Genomic DNA, 14,607 nt, shown 5'->3' on the forward strand with positions numbered 1-14,607 from the left:
GTAAACCTAAAAATTTACAGCCAATTTTGAAAAAGATGCATCTTAGCACAGAAAATTGTTATTGAATAAGTCAATGCTGTTGTAACGAAATGCTTCTTCTAAGTGTGTGGTTATTAAATAGTTAACTGGGGAAAAAATTAAGTCTCTTCATGGTTTTTTTAATTTTCTGTGGAGTACCTGACAAAGTAAGTGCTCAGTGAATGTTGATTAACAGATATGCAGATGACCAACCTTTTTTTTCCCAGTGCCAGGCTATCCCATTTAGTATTTAGCCCCTCCTGTCAATACACCACGTGAAAGAGCTCAGCAGCAATAGGCAGCAGAGCTTTGTGTCGTTTCCACCTTTGTGAAGTGTCCATTAGATCCTTGGATCCCAGGAATCATCACATCAATACTTGCCCTTCATCTGTCAGTGAGGACACTGACCAAGTGAGAAAGTCTCATGGTATAGAGAGCCTTTCATGTGTTCATAGACCGGTCAAGGGTGAAACCACACATCCATTCTCCTGACCACCTCTGCCTGCTCATCCTCAGCCTTACAAAGGCCAGGTGGGTTCTGATCAAGGGTGTTGGCCCAATCCTCTGCCCCATCTGCACACTTTATATAAAGTAGCAATTCAGAATCCCCTCAGACTTCACCAGGAAGCCATCCAGGCAACTGTGGCATCACAAAGGGCCAGGCCCAGGGAAGACAAAGGGGAATGCTTGCTGCCACATACCTCTGCCAACCATTGCCATATGGAAGGCAGATGCTGTCAGAATGCCCAGCAGCTGCTGCTGGGTAAGCTGATGTGAGCAAACCAAGGAGAGCATGGGGGGCAGAGCCACTGGAAATCTTCAGCCCCTCAGACTCCTAGAAACACTTCCACATGCACACAACAGTAAGCACATGTTGATCACAACAGTGTTTTAAATTCTGAAGCTCAAAACCAAGAAGTAGGAAACTAGTCCTATTATGAAATGGTGTCCAGGTATAAGAAGAGTAGCTGACCATCACGAGGCTCCACCAAGCTCTGCTCTAAATGTACTTATATGTGTTAGCTCCCAGCACCCAATGAAGTTACCATTATTAAACCCATTTTACAGTTGAAGAAGTTTCCCTGGATCACTCAAATGATACAAATGGATTGACTATTCAGAATGAGGGTGGTGTGGCACCAAAGTCAACACTATTAATACCTATCACACAGTACCAAATGTGAGCAGGACCCAAAGCCAGACATGTGTCCAATCTGACACGTGTCCCCCTTTACTAACAAAAAGGTGATTTTTTTGTTTTGTTTTAAGAATGTGATTTTAATTAATACACTAATATAGAAAAATAAATGCAGTGTATCCTTAAGCAAAAAAACAATTTGACAACCTACACATTGCCGTTTTTACTCTTTAAAGACCTAGGCAGAAATAAATGCATAGAAAAACATCAGAAGTCACCAGGCTGCTAACAATGGTTACTCTGGGAAAAGAACTGGAATGAGAGTTGGGGGGACTGGGGAGACAGACACAGTGTATCTCTCAGCCTGCTGTATATTATTTGAATTTTATAAACATGTATTCCTTTAGTAATTTTGAAAGGAAAAGAAAATTAGTGAAAGAAAAAAGCTAGCCCAGAGGCCTATTTAGATGCAGAATATGAGTTAAGGCCACCAGTTCAGGAGATTTCCCCCTCCAGAACTGGGGCTTCTTACAAAAAAGAAAGAGAGCCACAGAGGACACAACCTAATTTGGAAGGGCCCCGGGCAGAAGTGCCACTTGTCAGTTACACAGCTGCTCCCATAGACTTTGGATCCACCTCACCCAACAGTTGTTTGGCACATAGGGCACATTGCTTTAGTAGAAAGTGCTGGATTTGAGTCAGAGGCCTGGGTTTGAATTCCAACCATCCCTCTCACATGCTGGTCATGACAGTGCACACCCAAAATCCTAGCTTCCAGGAAGTAGAAGCAGGAGGATCAGAAGTACAAGACCCAGTTTCAAGAGTAAAGTGACTTTGAGGCCAGCTTGTGCTACACGAGACCCTATTAAAAAAAAAACAATTAAAATAGGGGCTGGAAAGATGGCTCAGCAGTTAGGAGCACTGGCTGCTCTTCTGAGGACCTGTGTTCAGTCCACAGCATTTACATGATGGCTAACAACGATCTGTAACTCCAGTTCCATGGCATCTGATGCCCTCTTCTGGCCTCTGTGGGCACTGCACACAGGTATTATACTTAGGAACACACAGGTAAAACACTCATACATATAAAATAAAAATAAATAAGTAAATTTGAAAAAATAGTAAAAATTAAAATGAAACTGTATTTTAATTTTGTGTGTGTGTGTGTGTATGTGTGTGTGTGTTAATAATCTACTTCACAAAGTTGCTCTGAAATCAAATGAGATGTGCCGGTGCCATGCTTCCTGGGCATGCAATTGATGCTAAAGATGACTACTGATCACAGAACAAGTTGAGAACCCAGTCTCCTGACCCAAATCCAACATTCTTACAATTGAGTCACATTTTCCTCTTTGCTCAGATTTATGTTTAGACTGAAAGAGGCAAAGTTAAGGCCTAGCCAAACTACATGCAAATGCTCTTGAACTTGTGTTCCTTAGGCCTCTAACCCAAGACAACCCTCAAGTTTGTTTTTCTTGAAAGGAGCTACAAACCATGAGAATAAAGGAATATGTTTTAGGAGCCTTAGTAAACTAGTAATACGCCCTCACAACCAAATGTTTTACAGTTGTCCTATAATACCATGTGGTTTCATTGCAAGAATCAAGTCCTTTGATGTGTCTGTCTCAATTTTTTCAACTATAAAATGTAGATCATGAATAGTCTCTGCCTCTGTTTTCACAAGGTTGTGGAAATGACATGATAGAGATAAACATCTCTGGCAGAAACTGTTCATCGTTCACCCCTTTCCATTCCCCTACCCTTCATTTGACAGTAACACAATAAATTCACTAAGCACACACTACCCAGATAAAGGGCACAGTTTCAGTCCTCACTGCAGTCACAGTGTCCAAGCAAGCAACTGCTGGCTGAGGCAATGCAAAAAGAAGTGATGTGTGTGTGACTTCTAAGCTTCAATGGGCAATTTTCACCCTTTCCATCTTCCTGCAAGTTAGAAGTTGGATGTGGTGATCAGTCCTCTTTGACTCCAGGGGATGGTTGACAAATGAAATGTAGGATGTCTAGACTCCATACAACCTTAAGAAACAGAGCTGCCCACCACCCCTGAGCCACTTACAAGTTGAGACTCCATGAGAGAAGTTGTCTTCTTATTGTATTATACTCTGTCACTTTGGTCTTTGTTTTAGCATCTGAGTCATAGCCTCACTGTTGTAACAACTTGTGAATGTTTAAGTGGTCATCTCAACACTTGCTCTTGCTGTTAATTGTATCTACTGTTGACTTGACAGCCCATCTTGTCATGTACCAGTGACCATCTAATTCCCAGACACTTTTCTGAAGTTGCTTGAGTCATACCACTACTCTCTTAGATGCCTTCCATTCACACAAGTCAAACTGTGAGAGCTTCTCCAAGCATCCCTCTGGCATAGCTCCCTTTGTTTCTATATCAAGAGTTCATGATAGCTCACTTTCTTTAAAACTAAAACTTCAGCTGGGCATTTGAAAACTTGGCAAATACCAGGCCATTGCCCCTGTGATAACCAGCCTCACCTGTGATGTTTTCCCCATCCTGACTTACAGTGAGCAAAGGAAGTATCCCTTCTAAACAGCTTTCTACTGAGAAAGCTGGCCATTTGAGTTGAAAAGCTTGCAGGGATTTTGTGGGGGCGTTGTTTTAGCTAGGTTCATTTTTTAATGTGCACGTGTACATACACACACACACACACACACACACACACACTCCAGAGTTGGGACTGAGGAGATGGTTTAACAAGAGTGCTTGCTATAAAAGTAAGAGGACCTCATTTTGAACCCAGCACCTGTGTAAGAGGTGTAAGGCATGGCCGCTGTGTGTGCCTGTAAACCCAGCATCGAGGAACAGAGACAGGTAGATCCCAGGAGCTCGCCAGCCAGCCTACCTGAAAGAGGAAGCTTCAGATACAGTGAGAGAACCTGTCGCAAAAAAAAAGAAGGTGGATGGGGCTGGAGAGATGGCTTAGTGGTTGAGAGCACTGGCTCCTCTTGCAGAGGACCTGGGTTCAATTCCCAGCACCCACATGGTGGCTAACAGCCATCCATAACTCCAGTTTTAGGGGATCTGATGCCTTCTTCTGACCTCCTCAGGCATTGCATGACACTGGTACATTTATACGCCATACACATAAAATAAAAATAATGAACAAATTTTTTAAAAAATAAGGTAAAGAAGTGATTGAGGAAGACACCCATGTCAACCTCTGGCCTCTGAATGCATGCACATGGGTACACACACCCCCATACATATGTGCACACCACACATACGCACACACACACACACACACACACACACACACACACACTGCAATAAAATAAAAATTTAAAAGATCTCCAGAGTCATTTTTGCTGAGTGTACTGTAGCTGGAAGCAGAAGAGTTAGACATTTTAACAAGCACTATTCCAGTGGGTGGTGGGTTTGCAAATGTGCTACTTTAATGGCTATTCATATTAGCTCTGCAATAAAAGGTCCCAGGTTATGTCTCTATCTAGCCTGGTGTTTATTTAGTGCTCAGTGGTAGAATGAGTAATAAGCCCCTTAGCTTTGCCACAGATTGTTCTTTAAACATGAGACCCATCAGCACTCTGCCCTTGAGTTCCTAGTAAGCAGAGAACATTCTCGGGGAGGAAGTCCTCAGCCCCACAGGAGCTTGTGAAATGTAAAATTGGAGGTCAGTGGTAGCAGAAATGAATCTGAAAATAGCTTTTCTAAAAACACTTCTGCTCTGCCCATTTCTGCAGGAGCTGGTTGAGACTTTACATGGGCCCCAGGTGCCTCCCATTGATGCTGGCAGGCGCTTCTAAGAGACGTGGTTGTAGTACCTGTAGCTGACTTGCAAATGCCAAATTTGGATACAAGTAATTCTTTCATTTTGTTTGGTTTTGCTTTTTGAAATCCTAGGCTGTGATTTTCCACACCCCTGAAAGGCCAGAAATAGCTCAAATCATCTCACCCTTGTTTTAGTGACGGAGAAGGTAAAACAGAGAGCCTTTGGCAGCCTGAACTACGAGGTGTACCTGGTTAGCCAGGTGGAGCAGTGAGGATGACTGAGTGTGTGCTGATGCACCTGACACAGTATCTGGCCCATGATAAACAGGCACCTGAAAGTGTTTTTCGGTGAATAAATGAATGAATGGACTTAGGAACAAACAAGTGAGTGAACCAGTGTTACTGAAACTTGAACAGCAGAAGGTCTTCTTCTGAAGTACAGTTGTCAACCCCAGAGATTGTCTACAAAACCCCAATTTGAATAATATGGTCATAAGAAAATTAATTTTTATTCTTTGAAAATGCCTCTCAGTAACAAATGATCATGGCCAAATATCACTGATGCATTGATAAGGATGTTTCATTATGACTGAAAGAGAAACACATTTTTTTTAATTCTCACAGAATCCATGCACTTCAGGTATTACCAACCACCCCAGCTTCAAAAGGCCAGACATGAAGGTGCCCTTGACCAGGACGAGGTGTGAGCACTGTGCTTGCCAATATCCTCTGCTTGTCACCCTGGAGACCCAGTGATTCCCTTTCTCCAACTCTTTGAGGGCAAGACTGAAATGACCTTGGCCAGAGAGGGACAGCTCCGATGGTAGCAAGGGACAGAAGTGACTTGGGGGTCTCTAGAGACTTCAGGTTGACTGCACTGCAGCCTCAAAGAGCTCAACAGGGTCATCAGAGAAGGTGCCATAGAGGAGGTAGAATGCTTACTGGATCCCAGAACTTCAAAGGACTTGGGGTATGCGGGGGAGGAAGACAAAGAGGCTTCCACCGCGAGGTCTTTTACTTTCCTGAGGATAGATTGGCTGCCTGTTCTCCAATCAGATTTGCCAACCAGCCCCAAGGATTTGCAGGGCAGTGCCCAAACCCTGAAGACGTGGATTTGAGTTTCAGGACTACCTGGAAGATACTGAAAATCTAAAAGTGCCCCGACTCTTCGGTAGAGAAGTATCACAAGAAGCTGTAGGAAAATGACTTTTGTATCACTTTTGTCTCCTCTTCACCCAGACCCTGTGCTTTTCAAAGTCTGCAGCCTGGCTTCAAGCTCTGGAACGCCCCGTGTACTCGTGTATCTTAACCCCCAGCCCTGCACTCATATAATGTTGATCCTGCTCGGCTCCATCTGGGGAAACACGTTCAATTTGGAACGCTCCACTGAGGGGTGTGTGAACGTGACTGACTTTTTGGAAGGACAGTAGCCAGGAAGGCAGAGTCTGCAAACCACCGTCATATGAAGGAAGGGCATGGCTTGGAAAAGAGAGAGCTCAGCCCTCTGCCCCACAGGCAGCAGTCAGTAAATGTTCACTGAAAGAACATTCTTTGAGCAGGAAGGAATATGCTCAACATATTTACATGGAAATTATAAATAAAATGAGCATATTTTTTAAAAGAATGTATTGGGTCCCAAAAGACACTCGGCATTCTGCTATTGCTCTGTTTCTCTCCCACACCAAAATTTACTCCGAAGAGAGCAACTGATAAATTAAGATTTAAGTAACAGCACTTCATTTGTTTCCAGGCCTACCCAGTGGCATTTTAGATCCCATGCAAGTGCAAGCAGGATTTGATTCACAGACAGACAGTTCTGAGCTGCAGGGGAAGTGTTCTTTTGTCTCTAAGCACACAGGTATATCTCATTGAGCTGACTCTGAGGCCAGCTCTCATCAAAAAGATGAAGTGAAATTTTGGCATATTTGGGGAAGGGCAGTAAAGTTGGCTCTGTGATAGCAGATATAGGCTGCAAAGAGCAGCCTTTAAGAGAGAAAGGGAAAAACCGTAATCTACAGCCTAGGAACACTTATTAAGATGAGATTTAGCCAAAGACTATAAAATCTTAAATGGTAGATAATAAGGTCAAGCTAAGTTACTATTTTCAGCTCAGAACAGATGACGAGACAGGAGGACATAAATGGGAATTAAAAGAAAAGAGATTTAGAATAGATCAGAAGGTTACCAAAAATAATCAATGGCTGAAATGACTTTCTGGACTCATTCACTTGTGCTGAAAATATTGAGTCATTGAAAAAGTAATGAGATGATATTCTTGGGAAATGGAATAGTTAAAATGAATGGGTTCAGATGAAGCCAAAGACTTTAATCATTCTAAAGAGAAACACTTGCTGGGGCAAGTTGAAGTTTCACTTTGGGGAGATAACAAGGTAGAAGACTAGAGGACCTTGTTTTCCATATTCCATGGGGTTTGCATCTCCTACAAAGGTACAATGGGGCACAGTATCAAGGCCTTTTCTGAATAGTACCTCCTACTGGATCTTAACAAGAACAAATGAGCAAGACAGACACTAGAGAAAATAACCCTGGGATTTGCTGTCAGCCAGACTCTGGTGCACCTCCTGGATGAGCCCAGTGAGCCCTCAAGTCTCATGTCTTCCCATGCATAATTCCAGGAATTAAACAGTCCAGGGGCAGCCAAATTTGCCATTGGACATCTTTAATTTTTAGACTGCTCCCTCCGTTGCTGTAGGTGCAGGGCCCATACTATTTCCCATTGGATCTAGTCATGGTCTTTGGAGCTATACCACATGCATGTCCTTGCACCTATACATGGGCAACACAGCAAATACTTCTAGGCAGCTCGAAGTGAGCCTTCTCTTGTCCATAATAAATAGTGCCATATCCTTCATGTGGCATGATTTCTAGACTTTTTGATTTCAAAGACTCTAAAGGTCAATCATCTCACACACACACACACACACACACACACACCACACACACACACACACACACGCACACACACACACACCTACCTACCTAAGCAGAGTGGCCCAAATTGTACCTGTGAAATTGTACCTGCTTCCCCAGCTTCAACTGAGCAGAGTCAACTGTCAACTACATTCTTTAAGAATCAGCCACCCAGTTGATACAGTCAAATAGGATCAACAATAACTGTTACTCGTTACAGTCTTCAGTATGCCAGACACTGAACTAGTCACATTATTTCCAAGCTTAACCTGCCCCCTCTGTAATATCTCCATTACACAATGGAAAAACTGAAACTTACAGAACAAATAATTTGTTCACAGTCCCAGAACTAGAAAATAGCCAAACAGGGATTATTCAAATTCAGCTCTGTTTGCTTCCAACACTGTCACGCTTCCCAGATACCATATTATCCAACATTTTATTATTTTCCCTGCTCTTTGATTTATACTTCTTTCACTTCACATGCATTAAGGATTTGCAGCTAGTGGGGGAATAAGGTAATTACATCACCCCATTGTGTTCTTGGAGAAAAAAGCTGGCCCAAGGCATGAAGGGGTACAGGGCTGCTTGGGCAGAGCTGTGATCCCAAGATGCTTGACCATTAAATGTCTGAATCTTAATCTGAGTAGGCACACAGCCAATGCAGTCCAGGCTCCTGGGAAGAGTGGAGCAGTACACAGCTTCAGAGGGCCAAAATTCTAACTATGAGACTGTCAAGCTCACCCAGGGATCTACTAGAGCTCTGCCTACCACGGGGTCTTATGACTGCACAAGGTCATAATGCCATCAGGAGATAAAAGAGTTGACTTGCATGGTTCAGTTTCCATGATCTAGAAAAGGGTGTAAAATAGGAAAGCTCTAATCCTCTAAAAGGTCTAGACAGTAGGAAGCCTTGCTTGCAGATCTAACCTGTTCAGAACAGGGTTAACTGGACAGGCACTGGATGCTCAAATGATGCACATTCAAAAAAAAAGGAAATGGCCCTGGCAGTCCTGGCAGATAAGCGTAAGTCCTCAGAATATCCTTCCTGAGAAAGAGGTCTTTGTATACCTGGGGTCAGAGGCCAAAACACATAGTTTATGCTATCACAGTGATGTCTGATAACAATATGCCTTGTTAGACAGCTCTTAGAACTGGCCCCAACAGAAAAATTAATTCCAAACCTCCTTCTGTGTACCATACAGATCTCTCTCTCCCTCCCTCCCTCAGACCCACAAGCCTCTCACCTGTCTTTCTTTACCTGGATCTGGGGTCATGCTCAATCAGTTCAGCTTGTGGGAGATTGGAGAGAGCAGCTGAGATGAGTCACATTGCACATCTTGTCTGTGTAACTGAGCCCTACACAAGGCTCTCCAAGCATTATGCATCACTTTGAGGAATTAAGTGTTGTGCACATGGCTCTACTGAGTGAGAACTGGAAGGCATTCTGAATTCTCCTAGACTCTGCCCTGTGCACCTTTAATCTGAAACCTTTGGCTGTTAAAACTATAGCTGTGAGTACAACAGCCTTCCTAGGTTCTGGAGTCCCTCAGTGAATCATCAAACCTGGGGGTAGTCTTGGGGACCTTCACACACCTCCCAAGGGCAGCCTTCAGCAAGGGTTGCCTGTGATCAGCATCTTTATTGGAAGACTTGGAACAGGACTCAATAGAAAGTTTAATTCCAATTCTTCTCCTATGTACCACACAGAACTCATCTCTAGCAGACCAATGGACCTCTCGCTGATACAGTGGCTAGCCAAGGTGTGCCTAGAGAGAATGGAGTTGTCATTTGGAACAACTTGGGGGGAGGTCTAAGCCAGGAGCAAAAATTCACACAGACCTTCCCATCTTGTATTCATTCAGATTTCAAAGGTTTTGTAATAAAATTAATTTGTTGGCAGGATTTATGGTTCTACTCATAAAAATAATACATATTCAATTGCCAAAAATCTGGGAAAGATAACAAAATATATAAAAAAGAAACAGTTCATCAGAATCCCACCACCCAGGGTAAACACAGCTAATACTGTGCTGGAGAGTTCCTGCCAGTCAATTTCTTTTTCATGAATATGTAGCTGTTTCCCTGATGAGACAGAATTTTATCATATTTTGTTAGCAAGGAAATCTGCAAGTTAAAAGTTGCCAGCCACTTTCATGTCTAACAAGTCATCTTGGGACACACTTTTGTTCCAGAAACAATCATATGGGCAGTTTCTTTTAGTTTTACATATTTAATATGGAGGCACCCAGAATCCAGACAATATCAGTCATGGGGTAATGTTTCTCTTGACAAACACTGCCCACCTCTGCCCCCAACCAAAGCCAGCGTGTCTTGGAAGTGGTGTAGACAATGTGAGAGAGAGCTTGAGAACACCCCCAGGAGGACAACATGCAATATCCTGCATTTCCTCATATTCATTAGCTAATGGGTTCAGCTGGTCTGCTGCAGCAGCCTAGGTCACTGAACTGTTGATGTTCAGAGGTGTTCTGGGCTCAGCACATTGCCAAGACTGGAGCCTTCTATCAATCACAGTACCACCACAGCAATGTGGGCATGATTTAAATACAATATGGATCAAGACATCGAAAAAAATAAAGGTGAACTGAAAGTTCCCTTCCTACTGGCTAGATGCGGGGGTCAGGGGGTGGAGAGAAAGTTATCAATAGTCTCACTCAGCTCTAAACTCTGCAAGTTAGAATAATGAACTGCCAGGCAAGATGTGCCCACACTTCAATAGAGGCATGACTGCTATGGGGGCAATCAGTCACTATCTCACTGGATTGAAGGAGTGTTCCAAAGGAGGGAATTCATACCTGGTACTGTATACCTGGTCAAGTGCCCATGGTGGGGAAGGTCACAGGACCTGGGGGGAAATCTACTGCTATTGTTTTGCTAAGTGAACATCTTGTCAAATTGTCTTCTAAATAGTCACATTTATATCCACAGATTAATGTTGCTCTCAGCTTTCATCAGAGAAGCTTCTTTTTAATATCTTATTTATTATTTTTATTTTATGTGTATAAGTGTATTGCATGTATGAGAGTACACCCATGTCATGCAATGCTGGTGGATGACAGAAGAGTGTTGGATTCCCCTGGAACTGGAGTTATGGATGGTTGTTAGCCACCATGTGTGTGCTAGGAATTGAACCCAGGTCCTCTGCAAAAGCAGACAGTGCTCTTAACCTCTGAGCCACCTCTCCAGCCCCCCAGAGAAGTTTCTTATTGCAACAGATGGTGGTTAAAGTAGAGAGTCCTAACAGGTCAAAGTACCGAGATTAAGTGACAGTGGAATGCTCAGTTCTAAATAATGAAATACCTATATCATCCCCTTCAAGGTTCAGGAAACATGACAAGAGAAGAGGTGGAAAGAATTTACACACCAGAAGATGGGAGGTATGCTGTAAAAGATGTCTTATGCACGTATCATAGCTGTGTGCCTCATGAACCCACTGCAGTTGTTTTTGCCTGCAAAAGATTTCAGCCTATTGCCATTTTATCAGGGATGAGGGAGGAGCTCATGAACCCTCCTGCTTCCCAAGGCACTATTGACAGTTAAGGGTTGCTGGGGGTTGGGGTGCCACTTTCTTCAGTGTGTGACCACTGATAAGTTGCCCACATCCAGTAAATAACCTCCCACCCATGCTCATGCAAGAAAGTCTAATTAAACTCAGTGGGTCCCAAATGAAAAAAAGCCTGGAGGTAATCAAAAGCCTGGAGGAGGAGAGAGAGCAGCCAAAGAGAACAGCTTTAGTGAGAGAGAGAAGATGAATGAAAGCAGGGAATGGGGGTGAAAACAACTAGAATTCATTAAAGACATGAAGGAAATTGCCAAAAATATTTTAAGATTTATTTTATTTTGAGTTATGTGTATGTGGGAGGGATATGTGCACATGAGTTCAGGTACCTGTGGAGACTAGAAAAGGGTGTTAGAACCTCTGAAGCTGGAGTTATAGATAGTTGTGCGTTGCCTGATATGGATGCTGGCAATCAAACTTGGGTTCTCTGTAAGAATAACGTGTGTTCTTAACCACTGAGCAATCTCTCCAGCCCCTTCCTCCCCAAATAAATTTGTTTAGAAGGGGCCAAGGAGATGACTTAGCCATGCAAGCCTGACAATCTCAGTTCGATCCTCAGAACTTACATTTTTAAAAAGCTAGGTGGTTCATAGGCATTACAGCTGGACAGGACCATTGATTGGTTTTCTCCCTTGGCAGCTTGCATAGTATCTTCTGATACTATGGGAGCTAGTCTTCAGGAAGGAGGCTTCCAAGTCAGTTCCAGCTCAATTCCTCCAAGTCTTGTATCCAAAGTATGGCATGTCATCAGCAATAGGCTCTTACCTTCAAGTTCTTGGATGCAATCAAGGGCTGTGGCAATAGCCTATATTATTTCGGAAGTCTCTTGGACTACCCTGACCAATAACTTAAAGGGAAATTTCTCTTGCCTGGCACTATGATTTTCGTTATATGGCCTTTAACTGTTCCACATGCACACACATCTATTATATGTATATTTTTCAGTAGCTTATGAAAATAATACATTTCCCTTAGGCTTTTCACAACGCCTAAGCATTATTTATCTTTCCTCTCTCTCATCCTGTATAGCCCTCCCTCCCCCCTAGTTAAAGTGACCCCCATTTTTTCCCATTTCCCCCTTTATAATGCCTGTATTCTGCTATCCCACTCTCTGGAACTCTTTCTTCCCCTCTCCCCTGATGCTTCCTTTTGATTTTCTTGGCTCCTGCAGTTACTTCAGTATAGAAAATTATCTCTATTGGTGCAATAGCAGCATTTTATCTTGGAGGTAATCAACAGCTGTTTGAGGAACAGCTTCTACTTAACCAGGTATGGCTGAAAAAAGGAGCCATCATTTGAACACAAGCAATATGCCTTTGGTGCAAATGCTCTTGAGGTTGACCCAGACATGGGTATTTTGTGATGTAACCATTGTTCTGGGTCATTGATCCAGTTTATTTACATTTTCAATATTTTGCCTTCACCAACGAGACATGCAAGGAAGGACAAACTTCCCCATCCAAGTGGCTTTCCCTTCAGACTTCTTCCAGGTGGTAAGCACATGTTTTTAGATACCTGAGTGTCTGACTTTTTGCATATAGAATATTTGATCACTTTCCTGCAGTTGGATTTTTTATTTTCCTGTTTTTCTCACTTGTATAAATAAACCATGATAAGTCATGGTAGCATTTCACGTTTAGTTCTTGCCATCTTCATTTCCATCTGTGAGGGCTTTTGGGCTACTGATTCTGCAGTTCACTCTCCCTCTCAGCTGTGTATTCAGATTTAACAGGCTAGTACCCCACAAATACTTCATCTACAATGTGATCTGGCAGGATAAGTTCCGATGGCTTGGTTGCTGTCTTGGTTGCTGGTGAGAGCCAACTCATCTCTCTCTTCTGATGCCTGGCCACTGTCTTTTGGTAGTTCCACCATACTGAGCTTGCTTAGGCCACAGGGCCTTTGTACACTCTGTTTCCTCTCTCACAGCCCCCTTTCCTCAGCTGGTAAACTTCTAATCATTTTTTGGCATCTTGGCTAAAGGTGGGACCACAGTGAGTTATTTGTTATACATGCTCAGACAATTCATTCTTTTCCTTCTAAGTAAGAAATTTATTCAGTCTTGAAATTAACAGATTTCTCTCCAGCGCCCAATGGACTCATGATAGGAGGGCACATGCTGCCTTTCTTGCTATATTATCCTCAGTGCTAACCTGATACTTGGCATGTAATGATACACCCAATGGATATTTGTTTATTTGATGGATGGATGGATTAATCCAGCATCCTGTGGCACAGCACCAGAACTACAGGCATGCTGTGTTGATGGTAGGCACATGGATCCATCAGCCCTCCTCTAGGGGATGCCCAGTTATGACTTGGCCAGTTCTGCTAATCCTGGGATATAGCTAGAGATCATCAAATGCAACTGAAACCCAGCCACACTGAGACTGGCCTCTTCTCTCTCCTCCCTCCAAACATCATCTACTCCATCTCCCATGGTCCATCAAAGGGCATCTGATTATGAAACTCTTTGATTGAAACCTCTGGCTCCACAGGGTCCTCAGAATAAGGTTCAAGCTCCTAGCTATAATGATCAAGGTATTTCACATTCTGGCTCTTGCCTGCCTTTTGCAAGTCATTTGCTGTCACCAATGCCCTCACCCCGAGCACACACACATGCATCCATGATATCCTGCAGCCTGAAAGTCTCCACACACTGTGGGCTCACATACTTATGGACCTTTACTCTCCCTTTCTAGAATGCAAATTGCTCCTCTGATGGGTTCCTTTGCTCTTTTGAAGTCCAGTTCAAAAGTCATACACACACACACACACACACACACACACATACACACACACACACACACACACACACACACACACATCCCCTAGACAGAGACCAGTGTTGTTGCCCTCCTCCATGTAACAGAGCTGAGACCAGGGCCTTGTCCCATGGCCTCACTTCCAAGCAACCCCAGCTGGCCTAACTAAGTGAGGACATGGATCTGTAGCTCAAAAGAGAAATGTGGGGAATGAAGAGGCAGCTCAGAAGTTAAAAGGACTGGCTACTCTTGCAGAGGACCCAGGTTCGGTTCCCAGCATTCACATGGTGACTAACAATTGCCTATAGCTCCATTTCCAGGGAATCTGAAGCCCTCTTCTGTTCTGTGTGAGCACTGAATGCACTTAGTACACTTACATGCAGGCAAATACTCATACACTAAAATAAATAAA

This window comes from Nannospalax galili, unplaced genomic scaffold, assembly GCF_000622305.1.
Source record: "Nannospalax galili isolate Female #2095 unplaced genomic scaffold, S.galili_v1.0 scaffold433, whole genome shotgun sequence".
Taxonomy (NCBI): Eukaryota; Metazoa; Chordata; class Mammalia; order Rodentia; family Spalacidae; genus Nannospalax; species Nannospalax galili.